The following is a 7,721-nucleotide window of genomic DNA, read 5'->3' as shown; positions in this document are numbered from 1 at the left end:
CTCGCAATTCCCATTTCAAGGCTGCGTGATTGTTCCTAATTAAAATTTTATGCCCTGGGACAAGCCTTCTTGCTACAGTGGAGATGATGCTGTCCTTTTCTAGGCCACTATGGAGTGGTAGGAGGAAATTACCATTACCCATTGTTATGAGATTAAAACAAAGCAAATAAATGATTGTTTTTTCCCTTAAAAAACAAACCAAAAGCCCTGCGCACGGCGCGTACTGGAGAGGGAACAACTGGCTCTCGGGCAAGGCAGGGATCCAAGTGTGCAGGGTGGCTCGAGGATGCTGTGCCTGGCTGTGCAGGGACTCGTGTCCCCACGTCCCTCAGGCACTGTGGGCAGCTTCTTCCTGCCCTGGAGTGGGCGGGAATGGACTTCAGAGCTTCTCTCTCCTCAGATGTTTCTCCTGGCTAGCTCCAGTGTCACCAAAAATCACAAAGCAAAGGATATACCTATTTTTCACTGGTGAGCAGCCCCACATTTTTGTTGTTTATTTTTTTTTTATAAATCTGTAGGTTCAGTCAACACAAGGCACCATTCAGAAGAGCATTTCAGCCACCTCCAGCCTCCCTGGCACCCTTTTCCTGGCTGCACTACCTGATTTTTTTTTTTTTTAGGGTTTTTTTTTTAATATTGCATAAGAAAAATAACCCCCAGCTCCTCGCTCCTCTATCCTGGACTGTCAGCTCCTCACCATCCTCATCAGATGGTGGTCTGGGTGCCAGCACTGCCCTAGGCCAATGCAGTTTCTTCAGGATAACACTGCTGGAGACACTTGAACCATCCCCAAGTTGTGGTTACATATTTGTACTAGTTCCTGGGTGTTTGGGTTTGGATTTTTTTCCCCCTCAATTTCAGCTAGAGTGCTAGAAGCGTTTGTGCTGCCTCCCAGCCCCTGGATTTGGCAAGCAGCTTTTAAAGCACACACTTCAGCACCAGTTACATAAGGAAAGGTGTGAATGTCTGGAGGAGAAAATGCCTGTTGGTTTTGCTCCCCAAGTGGTGTACAGATGCTCTGCTGCTTGCTCCTGGCTGCACAGATTCTACTAGCATAGTTCACTGTAGATGAAGAAGAGCTGTTGGAACCGGTGTGTGTGTGTCCATGCAGGGAGCATTCTCTGCTCTCCTCTGCTGATTTTTCCTTCTCCATCTCAGAGTGCAGACTGACTGCATTCTACCTTGCCCTGGAAAAAAAACAAAACATAAAGCACTAGAGGAGGCTGGGAAATTTTCTTGTTTATGGATGAGCAAGTTTCTCTCCCAACGGAACCTCCTGCCAGCAGAAATCTTTCTTTTTTTTTTTTTAGGATGTATTATATAAGTCCCTGCTTGTATTTAACTAACTGCCTTCCTCTTAAACAATTCATGTACTCCTATTCCTCACAGGGCAGCTTGCTCCTTTGGTGAGGCTCACCTGACACTGGGACGTGTTATGGACAGGACACAACAGGCGCTTCTTAGCGTGGTGCTTGAAGGGTAAGGCCTGTTCCCTTCCCTCCATGAAGAGCTGAAACGAGAACAAAATCTTTGAGGAGCACAAAGAGTCCCTTCAGCTCAACAGGCCTGAAATTCAGCATCTTCCCCTCCTGTAAGGCACTCCCCTGCCTCTCACCAAAAATCTCACAGTTCTGAGTGAAAGCACATGACTACTCTTCTAACCAAGCTACGTACCATCTTATAAATCTGTTTATTAGCTACTGAAAAACATGAAATCAAGGGGCATTGCAGCCCTGGTGTGTTTTCTCATCACTCAGGAACACCCTAGTTCTAGGTCCAGATGGAAGGATGATGCTGAGTTTTCTGCTTGAGGGACAACCATGTCACACCCTTCTGCTCTCCTTTTCAAGCCACCTTCACTGGCCACAGAGGAAAGGAAGAGATGGGAGGAACCAGGAATGCAGTGCAATCAGACACATCACTGAGAAGGCACAGCTTTCCACTTCACCTGGTCTGTTGCCCTGGACCACAGTAATCAGCACTCAAACACTGGTTTTGCACATTTATTGAAGACTTCAGGTGACAGTGCAGCAGGTTAGTTTTGAATCATGCCACAAGAATGTTAAAAACAGGAATTGAGCTGTAGGCTCCCCCCACTTACTGGAGACATACACAAAAAAGGCAAAACCAAACAAACTTCACTTCAACCCCTTCCTTTTGCTTACTGGAGCTGAACAGGATGGTTCCATTGGTAGCAGGAAGTCAGAAGCATTCATACCATAGTGCTGCTCATGGGAACTGGGACAGGTCTTGCCAGGCGACCTGCAGAGCTGCTTCTGCCAGCGGCATCTCCCGGGGTTAAGTCATCAGCCAGCACAGTCCCAAACGCAGGGCTGTTTATTCAAAGAGAAACAAAGCACCTTCATTTTCAGACACAGGTTTATTACTTGCATGGTCACCAAAAAAATGCATTGGCAGGGGACTCTGGCCTTCAGTTTCAGCTCTCAGACACACTCATACATGGGTGGATTTTGCACCAGGTTTCCCTCTCTCCATGTGGCTACACTGTGCTCCTGCCTGCTTGGGACCAGCAGTGGGAAGATGCTCTAGGTGCAGCTAGCGAAGAAAAAAGCAATCCGGGGCTGAGACAGCCGTGAACTTATCTGAGGCCTGCCCCCTCTCCCCTCCACCAAAAAAAGGCCCATTCTGAACAAACATGAAAGCATCTTGGGTAAATTCAGTTGGTTTTCCCATCTTCCCAGGGTGTTTGAGCACTATGGGAAAACAGAGCACAGAGGGAGCCGAGTTTTCTTGTGAAGAGCAGATGGTCCTCTGGGACCCAGAGGCAGAAATTACAAAGAGCATGAAGGAGAGATAGGGACAGGCAAAACTTCTTAGAGAGACACTACCAACAGAGGACCTTGCTCTGCCTTCTGTGCAATTAACCACTTATTGACCAGAGCACTGTTAATTCCTTCAGATCAAGCCTTTACAACAGCCCAGGGCTACATGAGAGCAGCCCCAAGAGTCAGGGGAATACCTGAGCACTTTCAGGAAACCTCAGCAGCTGAGGTGAATCCTAGCTGGTTATTAGGAACTTTAGCTAACAATGAAGCTGTGCTACTCTTCAGAAAATATACTTTTCAACTACCCACCTTCTTCACCAGCATAAAATCGCAAGAGATAACATTGTAGGAGAAGCCATCTGCTTCGTCACTTCCTCCGTTTTTAACGACAGCCACCCTGGGTGGCTGGAAAAGTCCCTGCCTGGCTCGCCTTCCTGTTCCTCAGGGCCATGAAGTCAGAGTCCCCTGCATGACATCACACCACATCGGGCAAGGCAGCTCTGCAAATGCTCAGCCAGGACTGGAGTGCCAACAGAGCCCTGGCACAAGAAGTAGTAAACAGTGAGCAAAGGTGAGGGGTGGGATGGAAAGAAAAGCCAGCAACAAAAAGAGAAAGTGAGGCTCGTTCCTGCTTTTCCTTCAGCAGACTCGAGAGTCTCTCTTTAAATGTGACTCATCCAGGGCAATACTAGGCAGAGTTTCTTCTATTAACACACCCTTGGCAATAGCAGTTCAGTTAGTCACTGACCGGGTATCAAGACGTCAGCGGCCGGGATGATGCGTCTCTAACTTGGTACGAGTCCGCTAGCACTTATTTACTTTGGAGAAGAGCAAGAGAACAGAGAGGGGAACACGCCATCTCTCCTGAACAACTTTACCACCAACTATTCGCACCCACATGCCGACACGGCCCGTTCCCTGCATCTCCGCTCCCGCCGGACACACCGAGCCCCGCTGCAGGAAGTGTTCAATCTTTTCGCGCTCCCCTGTGCGAGTGCGGCCGATCCCGGGGCACTCCCTGCAGCGCAGGGGTCCGCAGAGCCGAGGATGGGGAACCGCTGGAGGCAGGACAGTGGCGACGGACGGGGGAGCCGACTGCTTGTCACGCCGGAGCCCCTCACCTGGCTGGCCGAGAGGGCAGGAGGGCGTCGAGGCTTCGAGGCGCGGGTCCGGGGAGGCGAGGCGGCCGCACCGTGATGTCCGAGGAGCAGGTTAGCCGCTGTCACACGCACAGTGGAGTCGCCGAGAGCACAATGTGCGTTAGTCAGTGGCTCACCTGCTCCTGGAGGGTGACGGGGGGGCGGCGGGGCCCGCCTGCAGCAGAGGAGACACCGGGCAGCGCGAAGGATGGGGCGCGGGAGAGGGCAGCCGCGCCGTGCCCGGGTTCCGCGGCGCGTGGGGCTGCAGCTCCGCGCTCCCACCCGCGGGACGGTCCGGCCCGTGCGGCCCTGGGGCCGGCGGCGCCCCGCAGCTCCGGAACGGGGGAATCCCCCCCCGGCGCGGCCGCCGCTCACCTGCGCTCCCGCCGCCGCCGCCGCCGCCAACTTCTCGCTCTGCCCCGGCCCGGCCCACGCCGCGCGCCGCGGCCCCTCGCCCCGCCCCCCGCACAGCTCCAGCCAATAGCGGCTCCGCGCGCCCGCCCGCTGGCCCCGCCCCCGCGCCGCTCCTGCCAATGGCGGCTCCGCCACCGCCCGCAGACGGCCGCGGCGGGGCGGGGCCGGGCGGGCAGGCGGCCCCCCCGCCCCCCCGGCGGTGACAGCGGCGGGCGCGGCGCGTTCGCTTCTGCACGTCGCTGCTGCTGCGGGGAGGAACCATTTGTACCTGTTGAGCCGCCGCCCGCCTCCCGCTCACCCCGCCCCGCCGACCCCCGCCCTCCCCGCCCTCGTCGACCCGCTCGGGCCGGGGGGCGCCGGCGGCGCCCCCCTGCTCTGCCGCCGCCGCCCGCGAGGAGCCCCTTCCCCACTGGACCTCCGTGGCCTCGCCACTCGTCTCCCTCTTTCCCCTCCGTCCCCCTTCCGCCCCCGCCGGAGCCCGGCCCATGGTACGGCCCGCCGGGGCCGTGCCATCAGGGCAGTGTCGGGGCGCACGTAGGCGGTGCGGGAGGGACGGGGCGGGGGGACGGGGGGAGAGTCGGGGTGTCCCCGGCCGCCCCCGCCACTGCCCCCTCTCCCTTCGCTGCATCAAATGTCACCGTGTCACATTAATTTTTTGTATGTTTTCCCCCGCTCCGTTGTTCTACGCTGGGCTGGGCGTGTGGCGAACCCGAGTGCCCGTCGCAGTGCCAGAGGATGGTCCCTCGGCCCCGGGAGTTTGCTTCCAGCAACTTCCCCCTAAAAAAAAGGGACGTGCGGTTGGAGGTTTTCTGTACATCCTCAGTATAACAGCGCTCACCTCCTCATGGGGCGAACTCGCTCCCGCCCATCACCCTACAAACCGCAGCCAAGCAAACGGCTGGAATGCTGAAAATTTTAGTGCACCTCGAGGAGGATTCACCAAGCACCAGAGACAGAGCTCCATGGATGGGCGCAGCGCTGGCCTGTAGTGGGAAAAGCCTTGTTTGGAGACTCACAGAGCCAGGCGTCGAGCCTGCGGGCTGGCTCCCATCTGCCCGATGTCACACACTCGCCTTCCTCGAACAGATCGGAAACCAGAGCGCATCCGGGAGAGCGGGCACGTTTGTTGTGACCCCCTGGTTCATTCATAATGCTGTTGGGCAAGAAAAAACACTTCGGGTGCGGATGTGGCCACTGACCAAACACGCCTCATCCCTGGTGAACCGATGATGCGTGCTGTCCGGCAAAAGGCACGAGCCCTGCATCCCTTGTGAAAACTTCCTCGGCATCAGCTGTCCCGGCTCCGATGGGCGTTTTGCAATCTGGAGCAAGATTTGGAAGCAAAACGCAGCGCGGGCTCGCTGATAGCTGGTGGCAGTTCCCCATCGAAAGGATTTCCTTACGTGTTTTGCTGGAGCGCTTCAACACTCATCCGTGGCTCTGCTCTCCCATTGCCGGTGTGGAGGGGGGATGGGGGGACAGCCCCTTTCCTGCGTGACAGCCCGCACAATGACAGGCTGTCTCTGTTGTCATTTTGTGTGCATGTTGTATGGGGGGTTTTTGTTTTCACCCAGCAGCCGTAGGGGAAAAGTCACGTATTTTACATCTTCCCCAGCACGGGGGGTGGTGCCTGGATTGGAGAGAAATCGTCCACGGAGCACACCGATCCCTCCACCCTCCGGGCATGAGCCAACACAAAAGAAGGCACAGCCATGGAAAATACTCCTTTCTTAAAAATAGGTATTTTTGTGGGGAGCAACATGGCTGGGTACTGCCCTGACACCTCCCTGCCAGCATTGCTGCTTCTGCCAACTGCTCTACAGGGTACAGGACACACGTGCTGTTGTGCTCCACCAAGGCCCTCTTCTTCCAGGCAGTACTACACATTCCAAGTTTTACTAAAAAAAAAAAAAAATTAAAAAAAAAATCCTTCAATCCTTCTCTTGACTGTAAGCACACAGGGAAGAAGTGTGTTTTGAAGCGGTGCTTGCACAGCTGGCTGCCGGTACAGCTGTGGATGTTTCCCGGACCTCCCTGAGCGCTGTGTTACACCATCCAGCATGGAGCAGGGCCGGCGCGGAGCCAGCTGAGCGCACGGCGGGCAGAGGATGCGCTGCTGCGGAGGGCGAAGCGCTGTCCTGCCGCCCAAGCGAAGGGCACACCTCGCTCCGGAGGTGCCATCGTCCGGGTCTTTAAAGGAACGGCGAGACCACCCGGTTCAAAGGATGGTTACTATGGCCCTGGCAAGGCCTTTGGGCTCAGGGCCTTCGCTACAGCGCTGGTGGGTTTGCCCTCAGCCCCCGCTCTCCCTACAGCTCCAAACAAGTTCGTGGCTCAGCCCTTAATCTCTGGGATGAAACGTCCTGCTGACACGGCCGGTGCTGTCCCGTGGAGAGCTCCCGCTTATCCCAGCCCTGCAGCTCTTCCCTTTGTTCCCAGCTGGCTTTCAGTCCCCGCGGCGGTGCCAGAGCCACGATGTGTGCAGTGACAGGGAAGTGCATTCGCGGATGGCGGGAGGGCGTCACGGGCTGCCCTCCGTGCCCACCTCGGTGCAGTGCCAGTGCCGCTGTGCTGCGCCCATGGACTCGGGGAGCAATACAAATGGGGGAACATGCCCTCAATCTTATCCCTGGAGGCTGGCAAACCCGGCATGAACTAACGTGAAAGTAAGAAGTTGCCTCTCAGCAGCGCAGATCTTGCCTTTTCAAACACGAGGCAGTGCCTGTTCACCGGCTGGGGCATCACCAGCGGTTTCGCCCTGATCCCTCCCTCTTCGCCCCTCTTTCAGGCCTCGAGCGGGCAGTCAACAGCAAGGCTGGCGCAGGTTTTGCTCCGCTCTGTGCTCTCTGGAAAAGGACCTTGTTTTCTCCCCGGCCCCCGTCTGATTCTTGACAATGCCCCGAGTGTCTGCGAGGACACGCACGTTAGCTCTGGGTCACGTCCGCCTGCAAGCGGAGCCTGGGCTGCGCTCCCCTTGCCGGCGGACAGCCGAGGACAGCCCGGGCAGAGCCCCACGGCTGATGGAACAGCGCGAAACCAGCCCTTCCTCCTCTACGTGCGTGCGCTCAGCCGGCGCCGCGGGAACATTTGGGTCGGGCCCAGCCTCGAGTAGTTAGAGGGGGGAAAAATCCGCGGCGGTCTGCGCGAGCTATTTAGCCCCGATCCGTGTCCTCACGGACCGCACGGGCCGGACCGGGCTGAAAGAGGATGCTCCCAGCCCCGAGAGACGGCGCCCGACTTCCCTTGGGAACGGAGCATCCCGCGAGCGCAGCCCCGCGCTGGCCTCGCAGCACGGCGGCCTTTGAGCCCCGCTTTCCCCTCACAGAGCTTGGAGACACCGGCGGAAGGATGCCGGTCACCCCTGCCAACCCTGTTTCCATGG

General features: G+C 56.9%; 1 long non-coding RNA gene across 4 annotated transcripts; it reads right to left on the bottom strand.

Moving 5' to 3' along the window:
- Window positions 1-226: 226 nt before the first annotated feature.
- On the bottom strand, window positions 227-5,311 carry LOC106628157 (uncharacterized). Of its 4 annotated transcripts, none has more exons than XR_015772973.1 (4): window positions 5,178-5,311; window positions 2,219-2,333; window positions 1,418-1,510; window positions 227-1,187 (listed from the first exon to the last, which is right to left on the bottom strand). It is a non-coding gene; the product is annotated as an uncharacterized LOC106628157 (long non-coding RNA). The 4 variants fall into 4 exon arrangements; XR_015772975.1 differs by lacking the exon at window positions 5,178-5,311 and adding an exon at window positions 4,301-4,376 and having other exon boundaries at window positions 2,166-2,333; XR_001331449.2 differs by lacking the exon at window positions 5,178-5,311 and adding an exon at window positions 3,096-4,029 and having other exon boundaries at window positions 2,166-2,333.
- Between the last annotated feature and the right edge of the window lie 2,410 nt (window positions 5,312-7,721).

The sequence above is a fragment of the Pseudopodoces humilis genome, chromosome 7 (genome assembly GCF_049639895.1).
Source record: "Pseudopodoces humilis isolate 2021_Gansu_Grassland_sample_001 chromosome 7, ASM4963989v1, whole genome shotgun sequence".
NCBI lineage: Eukaryota > Metazoa > Chordata > Aves > Passeriformes > Paridae > Pseudopodoces > Pseudopodoces humilis.
The sequence above is the reverse complement of the archived record's forward strand: the minus strand, read 5'-3'. Positions and strand labels throughout refer to the sequence as shown.